Here is a 20,013-nt window from a genome sequence, read left to right as displayed (position 1 = left end):
CTTAAGATAAGTATTGTATGTAGATGAAACATTGACCTGAAACAAATTGTAGTTTTATGAACAGAGAGCTAAATCTCAAGGGAGAGTATGGTGGGTGATAGGATGCATGGCCCTGATTCTCCTTCAGGAATGAAGAGCTTCCTCCTCCAGCTATTGGGAGCTCTGCAGGCTGCCAGTTCTTACAGGAATTGTCCCAGTTGAAGAGCCCCTCCTTGCCTAAGGTCATGTACCCTTCTTGGGACAGGCCCTACCCAATGACCAGTTGCTATGGGATATGGATAATGACCAGGTTTGGCCCCCTACACACAACCTGGTACAACTGTGAAGAGTCATTGACTGAGACTTTTATTGGGACTGCATCATGCTCTGCTTTCTGCTTTGTCCAGTCTTGCTTCCTACCCTTCCAAAGGTGCTGACCGCAAGAACTTATCTTACTAAACCTCTTACCTGCTAATTTCTATCTCTGAGTCTACTTCCTAGGAAACTCAACCTATGACAGGGAGATTGCTCTTCAGGATCTCTCTAGAACAGGGATCAGCAAATTCTGGCCCACAGAAATAATGTGGTTCACTGCCTGTTTTTATAAATAAAGTTTTGTTAGAACACAGTCACAGTTATGTGTTTACATATTGTCTATGCTTCCTTCTTGCTACAGCGGCACAGTTGGGTAGTTGCTACGGAGCCTGCATGGCCCTCAAAATCTAAAATATTTTTTCCCTGACCTTTTACAGAAAAAGTTTGCCAATCGCTGCTATGGAATACTGGAAGAAACACAGATATTAGATGATAGAGAAATCCAGGACAGGAACCTCTCAGAACATTATGCATTCTGGATGGAATTTTAAGCATCTGTTTAATGAAATAGTCTTTGATCTGTTCCTTTCTAGTCATATTCATGTCCGAACTTCTCTCTACCTCTCTACTGGGTTGATACAGAGAAAATGAAGAATATGAATTTGTGATCTTGTGTTTGAGTTTTGGCATAATGCAATGAATTTACCTTCTCTTGTGCTTTACGGTTTACAAAAGCATTTTTACATACGCTCCTTTATCTTGAGGTGTACAGAGCATGGTCTCCCACCTTCATGTGATAAAGAAACTGAGGTTCAGGCACGTTATTGCCTATTATCATGGAGTTGTTTTTAAAATCCAGAACCTTTGTCTCATGTTTCAGTTACTTTTCTGTTTCTTATCAAAATAAATGGAAAGGCAGGGAAGAGTCATCGTCGGGCGATGAAGTAATAAGCAGAGAGGAGGCTGCAGTGATTTTTGGAAGAGAAAAGTATCCTTCTCTGATGCTTGTTTACATATGAATTCATCAGATGTTTACTGAAGGGCACCTAGCCGGCGTGTGGAAAAACTGATATCTTGAAAAAGTTCTACAGATGGTTCTAATGTGAATTCATAGTTGGGAGCCAGAGGCCAAGCCCTGATTGTTAATGCCTAGTGATAGTACCTTTGAGTGGGCCTTGTGAGGCAACTTGACCACCCAAAATAACACTTTCTTGCTTTTCTTCTTTTGATTATTAATTTCCTTGTTTATCTGACAAATAATTATTAAGTGCCGATCACATACCAGGCGCTGTATGAGAGACTAAATGATGAACAAGCTAAACGTGGTTCCTGTCTACGTGGAGCTCCCAGTGTACCAGGAGGAGACACGATTAAGATAGCAGTAACCGCAAAGTGAGTAGGGGCTCAAAGAAGGGCAGTGCAGGGTGCTGCATATGTGTCTACTTGGCATAGGTTGGAATCAGGAAAGAAATGACATTTAAATGAGACTCAAAGTATGAATAAGAGTCAGCCAGGCGAGGAGGCTGAAGTGTGTGTTATGTAGAGAGAACAGAAAATGCAAAGGCCCAGGAATGAGAGAGAACACGATGCAGTAGAGGAAGTGACAGAGGCTCATTCTGAGTGTAGAACAGAGGGGAAGGTTGGTGAGAGTCGAAGCTGAAGGTACACAGTACAGAGGGGCAGTTCATGAGGGGCTGCCTGCAGGCCACAGTACATAATTTCAAATTTATTCCAAGGGTATCAGGGAGCCACTGAAGGGGTTTAAACAACAGAAGAGCACTTATTTTTCCGTCAAAACATAACCATTAGCTAGAACCAGGTAACTGTTTTACACACAGGAGCCAACGGGACATGAGGCCTGATTAAAGAAGCCAAGGTTAGAGGCACCATCTGTGCTTGTAAACACAGGTACACTGTGTTTTCTGTGACTGCCTTTAGACCCTCTCAGTACAGGAACAAACAAGGGATGCCCCACCTGCTCTGCAGTTGTCAGTGTCACCTCTGTAAACATCGCAGTCTCGTTTTCTGTGACTCCTCTCCTTCAGCTCTGAGACCCGAATGAAAAGGGCATTGCTGTCTGGGCTCTTTTGCTGTCCATCAGTGTTTTGATTAAAGTCACTCAGAGGCCCTATTCTTTGAACAGAACAGATCGAAGTCTTGACTAACCAGGCCCAGTCCTTCAGGGGGTAAGAGTCAACCATTTCTGCTGGATTCATGCATTACTTCTTGACTCTGAAAAAGGGCAGAATGCAATTTTCTGCTGAAATCACACCTGATTGCAGATCATCACACTACTGCCCAGTGGACCCATTCCTCCCTCGCTTATATGTCTTAAGCTTGTGTGTCATCAGGAAGAAGTAGGCAGCCAAGGAGAAGGGCAGGTTTACCTTTGATGCCTAAAATCTCAGCTGAATAAGTAGAAAATCCTACATTGCTTATGAATTGCAGGCATAGCTCAGGCAGAGGCTAGAGATCTGGGGGTTCATCAGTGGCCTCCACTTTCCATAAAATGAGATTGTAAGAAGTTTTTCAGGTTGGAGATGTAATTTCACTTTTCTATACTTTTATTTATTTTACTTCTTTTCCTCAGATCTTGAAAGAAAAATACATGGATAGATAATGGACAGGACAATTTTTTATTATCAACAACCTATTGAGGTGATGTGGGAAAAGAGAGTTTTAGGGGAGGATTTAAAAGATCCTTAATTTTCATGTGTTTGAAGATTTTTCTGTTGTCTTTCTGTTATTGATTTCTTGTTTGATTCCATTTTGGTCAAAGAACATACACTGTGTGATTTAAATTCTTTTAAATTTAAGATTTGTTTTATGACCTAGGATATGGTCTGTCTTGGAGAATATTCCATGATCACTTGAAAAGAGTGGATATTCTGTTGTTAAGAGGAATATTTGGTATATGTCAATAAGATTCTTTTGGTAATGGTGTTGTTAAATTTTATATCCTGGCTGATTTTCTGTCTGATACTTCTATTAATTGCTGAAGGTAGGGTATAGAAGTCTCCAACAATAATTAAAATTTTACCTATTTCTCCTTTTAGTTCTATCAGTTTTTGCTTCACATTTTTTGCAACTTGTGTACGGCCCCGGGCGTCCCCGGGAGTCCCGACCAGCAGGACAAATCCTTGTGAGTCCGAGGAGGAACCTGTGGGGGTTGAAAAAAGGGGGAAGGGCAGGAGACGCGAAAGAATGGAGGCAAGACAGAATCCTGATCAAGCCTCAAACTTTTATTGCTGCGGTAGCTGTATTTATACACTGCAGAGAAAGGGGGGCGGGATTCAGAATGAGGGAAGTACTTGGCTAATCATCATTGGTGCTGCGTGCGCGGGCTTTCATTTTAGGCGCGAACTTCTATCTCATAAATCAGGAAGAGAAGCAGGGTGTCGGCCATCTTCTAATGGCGAAAACTTCTTGGCTCCCAACATTTCCTCCCTTTTTATTTCTTTTAAGGAGGTGGGCATTAACCGAGTGAGGGAGTAGTGACCTGAATCCTCCCGTGGACAAGGTATGTGTGTCCACACTCATCGGCTCTTGGTATCTTTTGGGGAGGAGAGGCAGAGCCAAAGATAATCTTAGCTACTAAAAGCCAAAAACAATGTTTAGATACCAACCTCTATCATAATTCAGGTATACTCACAGGGAATAACAGAGATTACCTTGTATATACATATATACAGGTTTTCCCTTGTGCATGCTTTGCTGCCACACTCAACTCGGTACCCATACCCTCCATCAAAGAGGGGGTAGGCATGTCTCTGTTTCATGCCGCTCCAGTGGAGGGGCAGCCAGAATCATCCTTTGGTTCTGCTTCTGTAATGGCGAGGCGATGGTAATGTATCAGGTTAAATTTTGAGGCAAGTGGGGAGTGCTTTCAGCCTGTCCAACAACCAGCAAAGATGACAGGATCAGGGTCACAACGGATAGCTCATGTCGTCTCTGCCGCTCTTTCAATATTAGGAGGGTCTCCATCTTTTTCTGAAAAAGAAAAAGAAATACAATCTCAGGGAAAAGGGCCCTGGATAAAATTTATTACTTTATAGAACTTATAGGTTTAATAAGGCGCTCAGGCAACCAGCGTGCTCCACCTTCTTTGGTATTATATACACATGCGGATCCCCTCCCCCAGATGAGGAGTGGATCGGGTCCATGCCATTTAAAGGTCAAAGGGTCTTTCCACATATCTTGTGCATATTGATTTTTAGTTTCTTGATGCCAAAGGCGATCGGCGGCAGATCTACCATTATTATCTAATTGTAAAAAATTAATTACAAACAGGGCATGACTAAGAATATTTTTTGGGGAATTTTTTGTAGCAGTTAAATCATTATTTTTAAGCTTGGAAATGGTATTTTTAAGGGTTTGATGGGCTCTTTCTACTATGCCTTGACCCTGGGGGTTATATGGAATTCCCGTAAGATGTTTTATTTGAAGCCGGGTGCAAAAATCTTGGAAAGCCTGGGAGGTATACCCAGGCCCATTATCTGTTTTAATTATTTGAGGCTTGCCTAAAACTGTAAAACATTGGAGCACATGTGAAATAATGTTTTTTGTGGCTTCTCCTCCCTGAAGGGAGGCATATATAAAGCCGCTAAAGGTATCAATGGACACATGAATAAATTTTAATTTTCCAAATTTAGCAAGATGGGTAACATCCATCTGCCAGATTTCATTAGGTAATAGACCTCTTGGGTTTACCCCAAGATGTGGAAGAGGTAAAAATGTAACGCACCCTGGACAATTTTTTACAATTTGTCTTGATTGTTCTCGAGTAAGCTTAAACATTAAGCGAAGAGTATGTGCATTAACATGATGTAGCTGATGAAATTGAGTAGCTTGAGAAACAGAATCAGAGGTTACGGTGCACATCAGGCGGGCATTTTTATCAGCTAAATCATTGCCCTGAGAGAGGGGTCCAGGAAGATCTGTATGAGCCCTAAGATGATCAATAAAAAAAGGCGCTTGTCTTCGAAGTATAAGACTTTGAAGTTGTTGAAAAAGGGGAACAGCATTGGAAGAGGGTTTAATATATGGAACAGTTTCTAAAAGGGGGACGGACAAAGCTATATATGAGCTGTCCGTATATAAATTAAAGGGGATATTCTGTAACATCTCAAAAACCTGAAGAATGGCAAAAAGCTCAACAAGTTGTGCTGATAAAAAGGGGGACTGTACCCTATAGGGCTGATTATTTATAACAAATACAGCAACACCGGATGATGATCCATCAGTGAATACTAGGGCAGCATCTCCCAGAGGAACAGCAGAAGTGATTTTGGGAAATATAAACAGATGTTTTCTAGCAAACTGAAGGAGCTTATCAGGTGGATAATGATTATCAATATTACCCTGAAAGGAGGATAAGGAAACAAGCCATTTATCATCAGTTTGTAATAACCAACTAAGCTCTTCTTTGGTATAGGGGAGAATCAAATGATCAGGATCTCTGCCAAAAAATTGACAGCTTTTTTCTCTGCCCAAAGTAAGAACCTGTGCTACTAAGGAAGGGTAGGTCTTAAGCACTTTATTAGGAGCTACGGACAAATGTATCCACAAGAGGGGATGATCTTGCCATAGGACTCCAGTGGGTGTATGTGCAGTGGCACAAATAATCAAACTAAAGGGACGACCATAATCTAAAAAGGTAATCTGTTGACATCTAATGGCCTTTTCTACTAATTGAAGAGAATTTTTAGCCTCCTTAGTCAGCCTACGGGGTGACAAGGGATCTGATGGCCCTTGTAAAATTTCGAATAAGGGTTTTAACTCTCCCGTAGTAAGTTTAAGATACGGTCGTAGCCAATTAATATCTCCCAAAAATTTTTGAAAATCATTGAGGGTTTGCAAATGTGATACTTGTATGTGTATCTTTTGAGTGGTAATTATTTTTTTGTTTAATTCGAAACCAAGATAATAGTATGGATCTTTTAATTGTACCTTATTTGAAGCAATTTGAAGGCCAGAGGAAGCAAGATTATCTTTTAAATCTTGATAACACTTAAGGAGTTCATCAGTTGATTTTCCAGCCAAAAGAATATCATCCATATAATGAATGATATAGATACCAGGCCAACGAGCCCTAAGAGGGTCTACAGCTTGTGCAACAAATTTTTGACATAAGGTGGGGCTATTGGCCATACCCTGCGGGAGGACCTTCCATTGAAAACGTGGCATTGGGCCTTTAAAATTAATTACTGGGAGACTAAATGCAAAACGCTCTCTATCCTGAGGATGGAGAGGGATAGTAAAAAAACAATCTTTAAGATCAATAATGATTTTAAAATAGCCAGCTGGAATGGCAATAGGAGAAGGCAAGCCAGGCTGTAAAGCTCCCATAGTAAACATTGTTTTATTAATTTCCCTAAGATCTTGGAGAAGTCGCCATGAGCCAGATCTCTTTTTTATCACAAATATAGGGGTATTCCATGGCGAAGTAGTGGCTTCTAAATGTCCAGCGGCCAATTGTTCCTGCACTAACTTTGTGGCAGCTGTAAGTTTTTCTTCTGTTAGAGGCCATTGGTCCACCCAAACGGGATCATTAGTTTTCCATCGTATTTTGTCCGCATGGGGCACAGGAAGGTCAATGGCCGCTAAGAAAAAGGCGAACTGCCTAGGCCCTGGCGATTTATGTTAGATGCCAGGGAAATAGGTCGTGTAATACCCTGATTATTTTTTCCTAAGCCTAAGCCTGGTAGAAACCCTTGGTTTAGCATTTGTTGGGTCACCACCTCATTGGGGCTGGCCATGATTAACTTTAATTGTGACAGGATGTCACGTCCCCAAAGATTCAACGGGATATGTGGCAAAATATAAGGTTGTACCTGTCCAGTATTACCTTCAGTATCTATCCATGTAAGAACTTTAGAACTCCGTTTAGGATTGGTAGAATGTCCTATGCCTTGTAAATGAGTTATAGACACTGTACAAGGCCAAGAGGAGGGCCAATATTTTTCCGAAATAACTGTTGCATCGGCTCCTGTATCGACTAAACCCTCAAATTTCTTTCCATCTAACCACAGGGTTAGGAGTGGCCTTTCAGGAGTAATTTGTTGGACCCAATAAATATCTGAGGAGCCAAAAGCAGCATCTGCTCTAGGACAATTAGTATGGCTCTTATTTAAAGAATTTAGGGGCAACAATACTAACTGTGCTATCCTTTGACCTTTAGGGATTGATATAGGGCCTTGTAAAGCAGATGCCAAAAGGGTAATTTGACCTGAATAATCATTATCAATAATACCAGGTATAATTTGGAGGCCAGCCAAAGCGGAACTACCTCTTCCTAAAATTAAACCAAAAGTATTTGGGGGCAGGGGGCCATAAACTTCTGTGGGAATTGGTTGTACTCCTTGTTCTGGGACTAATATTGAGTCGGTGGAGGCACAGAGGTCCAATCCTGCGCTTCCGGGTGTGGCTCGACAGAGGGAGCCAACATCTGGGTGCAGGGAACTTGTCCAGATTTTTGAGGAACAAACCGAATTGCCCCTTGGTTTGGTTCCAAGGAAGGGGCCAGGGGCTGGCCCCGTGAAAAGTTTCCCTGTTTTTTGGGGAGCAATTGGCCATTTATATCCGTTTTTGAAAAACATTCTGAAGACCAATGTTTGCCTCTTTTACAACGAGGGCAAACGGTGGTGGGAGGAGCCCGGGATTGATATTGGGGTTGTTGTGGGTTAGCCTTTAATGACTGTCCTTGTCTATGTAATGAACAATCCCGGGCAAAATGTCCAGGTTGTTTGCAATTATAGCAAGTTTTTTGTTGTTTATCTAGGACGGATGTATCTTTAATAAAATCTTTTAGAGCAGCTCCAATCGCAAGACCAACAGAATGGGAGGGACCAATTCCGGAGCACAACTTAATGTAATCAGCCAGGCTACCACCACGATGAGCCCGAAGGGCAGCTTGGCAGGCCGGATTGGCATTTTCATAAGCTAAATGTTTAACAAAGGCATTATCAGTTTCACTATCACCCACTACACGCTCGGCGGCGTCCGTGAGGCGGCTAATAAACTCACAATAAGGCTCTTCTGGTCCCTGGCGAATTTTTGCCAAGGAAGTTGTGGGCGAACCCTTAGGCGGAAGACGGCGCCAGGCCTTAAGGCCAGCATGTTGTATTTGAGCCAACAAACCAGGGGGAAAAGCAGCCTGAGACTCATTGGATTCATAGGGGGGACGGCCAAGTAATTTATCTCGGGTCCATGATCGGGAAGTTCTGTTTTCAGCATTTCTTTGGGCAGTTTCTCTACAATTTTCTGCAAATTCAGTGCGCCATAAAACAAAATCTCCCCCAGAAAGGGTGGCCCGAGCCAGGGTAAGCCAATCATTTGGGGTCAGCCAGCGATCGCTTAATCCCTCCAAGATTGCCAATGTATAAGGGGCTGTGGGCCCATAATTATTGACAGCAGATTTTAAATCTTTTATATGTTTTAAATTGAGGCGGCGATATTTATGTTCAAAAGGGCCGCCCCCAGAAGAATTATGAATATCTGGTCCCTCATCAGGTTCAGGAGATTCTTCTCCCTCTTCCTCTTCCCCTTCCTCACTATCTTCAGGTTGAATTTCACCTTGAGTGGGTAAATTTTGACTGCGAGTAACAGGGAAGGCTAACTTAATGGATCCTGGTTTTTGTCGAAGCGGGGGTTTATTGGGACCGTTCGAGACATTAAAAGAAGTAAGCTCCACCTCAAGGGCCTTAAGCTCCTTTAGGAGATCCAAGCGTTCCCGTTTTTGTTGTAAAACATCTCTCAAAGAGGAAATTTCCTGGGTTAAGGCCATCTTAGCCTGTCGAAGGGGATCAATCAGGGGGGCAATGGGAGCAGGGGCGCTAAAGGCAGGCATCTGATGAGGAGTATTATAAGATGGTGGAGGCTTCAAAAGGGGGAATCCCCAGGGATCATCATTGCGATGATAACGAGCAGCCTGCTCATCGAGAGTTTCCTGATCTTGGGGGGAATGCTGGTCATCATTGGGATCACCCTTAATAGCAGTAAGGGAAGGATAAATCTTTGGGATAACTTTATCATCTGTGGGATAATGATGACCGGTTTCTGGAATTTTTGGGAACTCTTCATTTGAACCCATATCAATGGTAACGGATGGACAAGCTGAATGGAGACGAGAGGCTGCTTTAAGAATTGTTTCCCCGGTCTCTACAACCTTTTGGACATCGGGGTCAAAAAAATGACCCATGAGAATCTCCCTAATTAAATTCCAATACGAAAATGCAGTCACAGGCACTTTAGAAGGCCCAAAGGTTTGATAATAATCATTTAAACAATTTCCTACACGATTCCAGCATTTTTTATCTATTGTCCCTTCCTGTGGGAACCATGGGCAAACATCAGACAAGAACATAAAAAATTCACGCAAATCTTTTTTTCTAGCCTTAATCTTCCGCATCTTGAGGGAATCCTCGATCCCCTGAAGAAAGAGTTCATGGGAACTCAATTCCTGTCCCATATTTATAGCTCCGCTAACCTTATCCTCAGGTCACGACTGCCGAAGGGCGGCCAGTCCTCCGGGGACCTAATCAAGCTGCACTTTCGAGTAAGTCTCGCGGCGGCTCAGTGGGTGCCTGGCCAGGCGTTCGTAAGCGTGCTACCTCCGTCAGGATCCGTTCCTCGAGCCCCACGTTGGGCGCCAATTGTGTACGGCCCCGGGCGTCCCCGGGAGTCCCGACCAGCAGGACAAATCCTTGTGAGTCCGAGGAGGAACCTGTGGGGGTTGAAAAAAGGGGGAAGGGCAGGAGACGCGAAAGAATGGAGGCAAGACAGAATCCTGATCAAGCCTCAAACTTTTATTGCTGCGGTAGCTGTATTTATACACTGCAGAGAAAGGGGGGCGGGATTCAGAATGAGGGAAGTACTTGGCTAATCATCATTGGTGCTGCGTGCGCGGGCTTTCATTTTAGGCGCGAACTTCTATCTCATAAATCAGGAAGAGAAGCAGGGTGTCGGCCATCTTCTAATGGCGAAAACTTCTTGGCTCCCAACAGCAACTCTGTTGTTTGATACATCCACACCTAGCATTGCTATGTATTCTTACGGGATCAACCTTTTAATCATTATGTAATGTCCTCTCTATCTCTCGTAATTTTCTGAGCCCTGAGGTCTACTTTGTCGTATATCGGTATACCCATTCCTGCTTTTTAAAAAAATTAATATTTGCATAATATATCTTTTTCTTGTCCTTTTGCTTTTAACCTACCTATGTTGTTATGTATGAAGTGACTTTCTTGTGGCTAGCCTAATTGGGTCCTAATTTTTTATTCATTCTAGAAACCTCTGTCTTTCAATTAGTGTATTCAAACCATTTATAGATAAAGTGATTATTGATATGTTAGGGCTTAAGTCTGCCACTTTGTTTTCTCTTTCTTATTCCTCTTTTTCTCTTTTCTTACTTTCCTGTGGATTACTTGAACGTAATACTGGAAGTTCTACCCAGTGAAATAAAGCAAGAAAAAGAAAGAAAAGGCATATAGATTGGAAAGGAAGAAATAAAACTGTCTCTTTTTGGAGATGACACAATTGTGATAACACTGAATCCTGGCAGGGAGGCAGAGAAGCTGGATTACTCATACATTGCTGATGGGAATGTAAAGTGGTACCATCACTCTAGAAAATAGTTTGGCAGTATCCTTTAAAACTAAAAATGGACTTACCATATGATTCAGCAATTATACTTGTGAACACTTATCCCCAAGAACTTAAAACTATGTTTACAAGGAAATTGTACATGAATGTTCATAGCAGTTTTATTCAGCCAAAAACTGAAAACTACCCAAATGTCTTTCAATGAATGAATGAATGGTTAAACAAACTACGTTTTATCTATGCCACAAAATACTACTCAAAAATAAACAGAAATGAACTACTGATGTATAGATCCAACAACTCAGCATGCCTTGGATGAACCTCAAGGGAATTACGCTGAGTGAAAAAAGGCAATTACAAGAGGCTACATACTGTATGATTCCATTTCTATAATACTCTTAAAATAACAAAATTACAGAGAAAAAATTAGTGCTTTCCAGGAGTGAAGGATGTGAGGGGATATGGCTACAAAGAGGTAGTACAAGGGAGCTTTGGGGTGATTATATCTTGATTGTAGTGGTAGTTACAGGAAGTTACACGTGTGACAAAATTGCATAGTACTACACATACAACAGCCCCCTGCCACACACACACACACATGAGTTCCTATATCTGATTAAGGTCAATTACCTCATTTTTTTTTTTTTTTTTTTTTTTGCGGTACGTGGGCCTCTCACTGGTGTGGCCTCTCCCGTTGCGGAGCACAGGCTCCAGACGCGCAGGCTCAGTGGCCATGGCTCACGGGCCCAGCCGCTCTGCGGCATGTGGGATCTTCCCGGACCGGGGCACGAACCCATGTCCGCTGCATCAGCAGGCGGACTCTCAACCACTGCGCCACAAGGGAAGCCCAAATTACCTGATTTTGATATAGTACTATAGTTATGCAAGATGTTAACACTGGGGCAGACTGGGTAAAATGTCCACTGATCCTCCCTGTACATTTCTTTCCAACTTCCTGTGAATCTATAATTATTTCAAAGTAAAAAGTTGAAGAAGATATTTAGTTATGAATATATAAGTATTCACACACATGTATGTGAAAACCCACCAGTTTGTTTTATTCTTCCCAGTTCATTATCCTTATCAGACCAACTGGGGATACAGATGGGTTCTAGGAGCTAAAATGAGGGGAGATGATCCCTTTCAGAGTGGTCTTGGGTCCATTTTTAAGGTTATCATAAGTGGAGAGAGCTTAACTTAATAAGTTGAGACACTGAATTTGAAACAGTTTATGGAAAAACTGCAGTTTGGTGTGACCCTTCCCAAGTATTAAGGTGCATTAAGGGGAAACAATGGACCACGCTGTGAGAGATTCTAATTTCGGTCTTCTATGTATCAGAAGCCTGTGTTTTAAATAAAGACAGGTAATTCTGACATTTGTGGTTCTCTGGCCACATTTAGAACCACACGGATGATTGGATTAAAATCCTGCCTCTGCCCGCCCTTACTGAGTGAACTTCGGCAAGTTCCGAGTCTCATTTTCCTTATCTGTAAAAGGAGAGCAATGTCCTCCTAGGGTTAGTATGAGCTGGTGCTCAAGAAATAATTGTGATGTCACTGTTATCAGTATTGTCATAATCATTATATCATTAATGATATTGGCACACAGTAGGTCCCAGTGATGTCATGCTGGTAGTGTTGCACTAAGATGTATCTCATATATTATTTAGCACCACCAGGGCTTTTGACAAATTGGGTTTGATGAGCTTGTAGACACATGAGGAGGCTTCTTGAGGATTGTCACTGGGGAGAGTAGTGCTGGGCGCATGAGTTAAGGCCCTCGGTCAGGAGTACGGGAAGGTGTCACTGCCTGAGGTCGAGTGGGAAGTACATTCAGTTTGTTCACTTGGTGATTAACAGTTGGTATTACAGGCAAAGAAACTTCCTCTTGGGGGAGGCCTACAAAAGGTCCCCCAAATTTTGTAGCACAAACTGGGAAAATGTCAGAAATAATGTTATGTCCTATGTCATGAGGGGTGTGTTTTCTTATATTCATTCATCAAATATTCCTGAGAACACACTGTGTACAAAGCTATGGGTGATGTACTGGGGGTACATTGGTGAAAAAACAAATGTCATTCTGCCCTTGTAGGGCTTGTGATCAGGTGGGGGAGACAGATGTTGAACAGGAAATTGTATGTGTGATAAGTGTTACAAAACAGGAAGTGAGTATATGTTGGAAGCATATAAGAAGAGGAAGTTGGGAGTTCCCTGGCTGTCCAGTGGTTAAGATTCTGAGCTTCCACTGCAAGGGGTGCAGGTTCTACCCCTGGTTGGGGAACTGAGATCCCACATGCAGCGTAGCATGGCCAAAAAAAAAAAAAGAGGAAGTAACTTTGAAGGGGGTAACAGAGATGCTTCCCTGTGGACATGCTATCTAAGCTGATCTGAATAGGAAAGGAATCTGCCAAGACCATAGCTGTGGAAGAGTGTTTGCAAAAGAAACAATATATTGGAACACCTGGAGAGGGAGGGGACACAGGCATTTTGAGGAATTGGACAAGTTCAGCATGGGTGCCAGGCAGAGTATGAGGTGGGAGAAGAGGGTAGGTGAACATAAAGCATTTATGCCAGTGCCTGGCACAGTGGAAATAATAGGAAACAATGCCAACCTTTGGTATTATTATTTTTATTGTTAATTGTAAGGGCAGTTAGAAATCTTTGAGGGTTTAAGGTAGGGGAATGACTTGATGAGATTTTCATTTTAGGTTGTTTAAAGTCACTTCTTGAGGACTGTACGCTGGTGATGTACTCAGGGGTGGAGAAACTCAGTTGCTTCTCTGCTTTCCAAGAGTATTCTAGCTGGGTCTTGAGGTGAGGTAAATCACTCCTTCTCTGTGGTGCTAACATTCCAAGTCCAGGGAGCCTAACATGGATCCTGACATTGACCTTGTAGTAAAGTACCCCCTTTCCCTCCACCCCTTTTTTCCCCCTAGGATAGCTCCTGATCTAGAGAGTTTCTACTTGATCCTTCTTCACAACTGGATTTCCCTTTGAATATGTGGAAGAAAGGACTTAGGCCAACTTGTAAATAAGTGAACTTACTGTCCACTTGGTGTCACTTGAAATTGACCATGGCCTGTATACTGTGCCCTCAGAGTGTCCTTCAGGGGGCTTAGCAGCTCCCTCTGGTTCCTTACAGAGGTCACACCTGCAGCTCCCATTGGATATGACTAAATGGTATCCAAGGCCTAGAAGACACAATTATATATAACACTGTGCCCTCTGGCATGTTGCTGCCTGAGCTCTGTTCTATATCAGAGACAGTGGGTCTAAAACCCCATGACTGCTGACGTAACAGCAGATGGATGTGATAAGTCAGGAGCGACCATCATCCCGGTAAGTCAGGGGTGCCTTCTACACAGGGAATTATATCTTATGGATATGGTAACCTATGGGTATCCCAAGGTGTGTCTAATAGGGAAATAGAAAAAACTATTAGGGCAAATGTGGAAAAAAAATATTGTAGAAAGAAAAACAAAAAGCTTAAAGGTGAGAGTATAAATAAGAATATGGCGGATTTTTATCCTAAAAGCATGGAGACATATTCACTTGCATTAAACCAAGGTAATAAGCTAAAGTCTAATCCAGAGAAACCCAAATATTTCTTTGAAATATGTGACATCCAAACCACAAAACAAGCAATGCAATTAAAAAAAGGCAAATCAGGAAGGGATAGGAGTCTCTGATAAAGTATTCTCTGAAAGTCCAGCTTTATATGACATTCCTTTTCTTCTTAGGTTGGTTGGCTATATTCCTTTAGGACAGAAAACCAGGACAGAAATCCCACCTGGCCAGCCATGTCCTCTTAGGCTGCCGTTCATGTTTCTGATGACCAGCGACCTTTCTAGCCTTTACCTGTACTGACAAGAACCTTCTGCCACCACCTGGGAAGCCCCTAAGCAGGAACAGCTGTGGCCAGACTGGCCTCTGCAGAGTTTCCAGGCCTAACCATAGTGGCATATAAAACTCCTTGGAGAATGACCTTGTGCCAGGGCAAGAGAGTTACGTTCATCCTAGAGATTAGTAGTTATTGTCACGCTTTTCTCAGATGGTTGAATCTGCCAGGTTCCACACAAGGAGGCAAAGGTATTGCCTCCATCAATCCATAAAATGGTGATAATTAATTTTATGTGTCAACTTGGCTGGGCCAGCTTCCAGATATTTGGTCAAACAGTGTTCTGGATGTTTCTGGGGGTGGTTGTTTTTGTTCTTATTGTTTGGTTGGGTTTCTTTGGATGAGTTTAACATTTAAATTGGTGGGCTTTGAGTAAAACAGATAACTCTTCATAATGTGGGTGGGCTTTATCCAATCAGTTGAAGGCCTTAATAGAGCAAAGACTGACCTTCTCAGGGGAGGGGGGTGCTGGGATGAATTGGGAGATTGAGGTTGACATATATACACTGCTATGTATAAAATAGATAACTAATGAGAACCTACTGTATAACACAGGGAACTCTACTCAATGCTCTGTGGTGACCTAAGTGGGAAGGAAATCCAAAAAGAGGGGATATATGTATATGTACAGCTGCTTCACTTTGCTGTACAGCAGACACTAACATAACATTTTAAAGCAACTATACTCCAATAAAAATTAATAATAATACTTTAAAAAGACTGATCTTCTCCAAGCAAGAAGGATTTCTGTCAGCAGACCACCCTTGGACTCGAACTGCAACTCTTCCTTGAATCTCCAATCTGCTGACCTCGCCTATCACATTGTGGATTCACTTGAAAACAGAGTCAGTCAGGGTCAAGCAGAGTCCTTGTGGTTTGGCCCGTGTGGTAAGGACATGTGCTTTGGAGACAGGCAGGCCGAGTTTTGAGCCCAGTTCCGCCATTTACTGCGTGCGTGATCCTGAACTACTGGACTTTTCTTAGTATCCTATTTCGTAAAAACAGAAATAATAATAGAGCCTACCAATATTTATGAAGAATATTTCAGCTGCAAGGAAAAAAAGTACAACTCAAGAGGGCTAAAGCTAGTGCTTCTAATACTTTAATGGGCATACAAATCACCTAGAGATCTTGTTGAAATGGGGATTCTGATTCAGTAGGTCTGAGGTCTAAGGGAAAAAATGTGGAGAGGGGCTTTTTTGGGGAAGGGATGCCTGTGTACTTGGAAAGCGCAGTAGTAAATATTGCTTCGAGCACAGCTGGATCAAGTGTTTAAACTACATTTCCAATCATCTGTCACTTAGAGTTTTAGGCTCTCCTTACCTCTTTGTTGGCATCCCATGCTTCTAGAAGTTCCAGAGTTACAATTTATCAGCCTTGAAAAGCACAGAGAAGATAGAGCATCTTCCCCAATAGTTCCAGAAAAAGTACCTTCATTGGTTTGGCTTTGTTTGCTTCCATTTAGATCATGCTTCACTCCTGAGTCAATCACAGTCATCAGGTGAACACAATACCTCAAGCCAAAGATGCTGATCTTGGTCAGGCTCCAAACTCTCTAGCCCTGAGGCATTTAGTCATCCCTGGCCATCGCAACCCAGACTTTGGAAAAAACATGTCGGATCTTTGAAGCCCTAGCTTTGGCTCTAGTCTGCACAGTGAGATATTTTGCTTATTAAGTAGTTCCTTGGGAGGAAGGAAGTGTTGGAGTGTTTCTTGGGAGGTATCTAGAACTATCCTTTTTTTTCTAATTGCAAGTTTTAATTAAGTTTAAATTGGACAACGTGACTGTAAAATGGGAAATAAAGTAGCACAAATCAAAGAAAACCTACAGAGGAAATTAAACTAGGAAAATGCACATTGGGCAGGATCATGTGGGTGAGCTGGGATTAAATGGCTCATCTTTCGGAAGGACCTTGGCTCCTTGCTGTAAGTAAATGACCTTCTCCAGTGAACTAAATGATATCCTAATGGCCTAAAAGGCTTAATGCACCTCCCCAATTTCTTCCCCGCTGATTAGTAGGCCCCCTGAGTATAATGCACTTCCTTATATACACACAGTAAATGACTAGAAGATGAGAATGTAGAAAGAGTTATTAAACTTTAAACCAACATTAAGATTTATGTCATGAACTTTTGCTTTTCCGCAATGTGTTCTCTGACAGACTTGATTTTAAAGACTATGAAGCACTCTCAGCTTATTGCTCAAAGGCCTTTCCAAAAATATAAATGATTGGATAATGACCTAGGTCACCAGAGCATGTTGGAAAGATCTCTGCTCAGATACAATTTCAGGGGGCTTAGCTAAGGAAAGCTCATTATAGGTACCAATGGTTAGATTTTTGTGCTTTTTCATTATGACCCGTAGCACCACATATCAGTCACTGTGAGTCAGAGGAAATTGCAAAAGCAAACACATTCACATTCACATTCACATTCACATTCATCTAGCAAGTGTATTTGTTTTCTGGACTTTTGGAGGACAGTTCCTGGGTGCTGAGTCAATCATGATGTGTGCTGATTCAGAGAGAATGACTGGTCCACTTGGCAAAGCCGGTTTTATGCTCTCCTTTGCCAATCACCCAGAAGAGTGTTTAGAAGTCATTGGCAACATTTACTTCCTTTGATGGATTCATTCAGCTCTGGCAAGAGAAAATGTTTCTGTGTTGCCTGTGGTTGTAGTGCGGAACTCTGAGGTGTGCAGATAATTCCAAATGGTCCTTTGAAAGTAGCTGACTTAATTGGGTTGGTTTTAGATGTTAAAATGAAGGCAAGAGTTACCTTGCCTTGGAGTTCAGTGAAAAGGGTAAAAATTTAATTATTCCTCTAAAAACAAATATTTATTAAGGGCCTACTATATGGTGGTCATGGTGCTTGCTACAGAGAATACTGTGCTAAGATAAAATTGGACATAATTTCTTTCCCAATGGAGCTTACTGTTTGGTGAGAGTCAGATTAAGAATTACACAAATAAATCTGTAATTTCTAATTGTGATAGTTCAATGAAGCAAATGATTTGGGCACTGGGGAGAAGATAAGAGGAACATAATATTGATGAAGGTGGGGTGGGAAAGACATGTATATTTGGAAAAGAATAAATTTCTCATGTCCTAAAGAAACATTAATTAATCCCTCTTCAATTCCACGTTCAAGTGAAAAAAGGCCTCAGTCAATCAAGGTACTTTGGACATAGTTACTTAACATTTGTAGGATTGTATGAGCATTTTGAATTCTTATTTAATAATCATGGAAATTACCAAACTGGATTAAGAAGGTCAAGTAAGTTTTAAAAATTGAAATGAATACTTCCACTTACTAAAAAAAAAATAACCCAATCAATAATGAAATATGGTTTTCTGCATCTATTCTTGGGAATGTAACTTAAACATCTTTGATCTGTGGATAGAATTATTTTTGTGTATTTAGGAAGCACTAAATCTGTATTTAAAATTGGTTTAATAGCTTATACCTTTACATACTTAGCATTTATGTTCTATCAGCCTGTAATTTCTTATAATCATCATCATCAACACAACACCATTTATTTCATAAGAATTTATTGAACAATGTATTAGGTCAGAATACCACAGGCTGGGTGTCTTAAACAACAGAAATTTATTTACTCACGGTTTTGGAGGCTAGAAGCCCAAGATCAAGGTGCCATCAGGGTTGGTTTCTGGTGAGCTGAGTTATAGGCACCTGGCTTCTTGCTGTGTCCTCACATGGCCTCTATTCTGTGAACACACAGAGGGTGAGCTCTGATATCTATTCCTCTTCTTACAAGGACACGAGTCCTATCAGATCAGGACTTCATTTAACCTTAACCTTAACCTTAACCTAACCTTACCTCCTTAAATGCCCTATCACCAAATCCGGTCACATTGGAAGTTAGTTTCAACATATGAATTTGGGGGAACATAATTCAGTCCATTATAAGCACTTACTATGGGGCAAACTCTATGATAGGCACTAACATGAAGTGCTGAACGAGACAGTCATTCTCTCTCCCCTCATAGAGCTTCCAGTCTAGCTAGGTGGGAACACAGTAAACAGATAACTGCATAAATAAATATTTGTATCCTAGTGAGTACATCTTGGGGAAAGGACAGATGATATGCAAAGCCCAAAAGTAGCACTTGTCCAGAAGCTTTGGGGTTAATATCAAGGTTAGCAAGAATTATGCTATAAATAAGTTCCTAATTTGAAGTTTTGGAGCAGATTATATATATGTAGTGAACAAAGAAAGATAATGAGCTGCAAAATTGGAACTACAGGGTGTTTTTTTTTTTCTTAGAATAGCACTGTATGTCCATCCTGCATTTGGAAGTGCCTCATCTAATATAAAAATTCATGAGTGAAGCGGTTCAGTTTATAATTTTTTTTTATTTGGTACAAAGAAATAGTGCTTTCTTCCTAATTATTTCAAGCCAGTCATTGTTATCAAAATCCAGTCTTTGTCATGAGGGACAACATGAAAGGAAGGAGCCTAGGCATTTTAGACTGTTCAACAATCAGGATATTTTCTTCTTCCCAAAACATCTCCAAACTACTAGTGGTCCCCACATGCCAGCACCATAGTGTTTTATTATTAGTTTTTTCCTCTCAGATACCTTCCCTAACTCTTGATTTGGTGTACTTTGACTAAGTTCATAATCACAAACTGGAGTTGGACTTTGTACATATTCACAAGCTCAACTAGGCTCACAAATTTCATCTGTGTTGCTCAGCTGGCCCTGCCTTCCTGGAGGAACCCCAGAGCCAGGACCCAGAAGCACTAATAAGACAGTTCTGCTGTTGTGCTTAGAAGTCCCTTGGAAAACATCACAGCTGCAATTCCTCCAAATTTGAAATGTATGGTTAGGACAGTATAACTCACTGATGCAAATCTCCTGGTTGGCTCTTGATGATCAAAACAACAAGGACTGAGGTCTCTCCATCCTCATTTCCCCCTCTCATTTACCACTATCCTAGATGTAATTTTGAACCAAAGAAAAACTAGGGAGGATGGTCTCAACTGAAATCAAATAATAAAAGAACCAGAAGAGAGACAGGTGGGGAGGAAAAGAGGCGACTCCCTGAAGAAAGCTTTCAAAAGGGATGCATCTGTGCTCTGATTGCCCAGCTCATTAGGGCTCCACCTCTGTGTTGAATCCAACGCCCCACCTGTATCCTGTTTCCTCATCACTTCACTGTCTCTTCATTACTAGGCTGACACCTGTAAG

At 41.6% G+C, this 20,013-nt stretch overlaps 1 protein-coding gene across 1 annotated transcript in view; it reads left to right on the top strand.

Annotated features, from left to right (window-relative positions):
• Positions 1 to 20,013, top strand: part of SGCD (sarcoglycan delta) — a 1,599,257-nt gene that overhangs the window by 228,876 nt on the left and 1,350,368 nt on the right. The gene's annotated exons all lie outside the window — the stretch shown is intronic.

This window comes from Delphinus delphis, chromosome 3 (assembly GCF_949987515.2).
Source record: "Delphinus delphis chromosome 3, mDelDel1.2, whole genome shotgun sequence".
Classification (NCBI taxonomy): Eukaryota; Metazoa; Chordata; class Mammalia; order Artiodactyla; family Delphinidae; genus Delphinus; species Delphinus delphis.
This window is presented reverse-complemented; position numbering and strand designations above follow the sequence as displayed.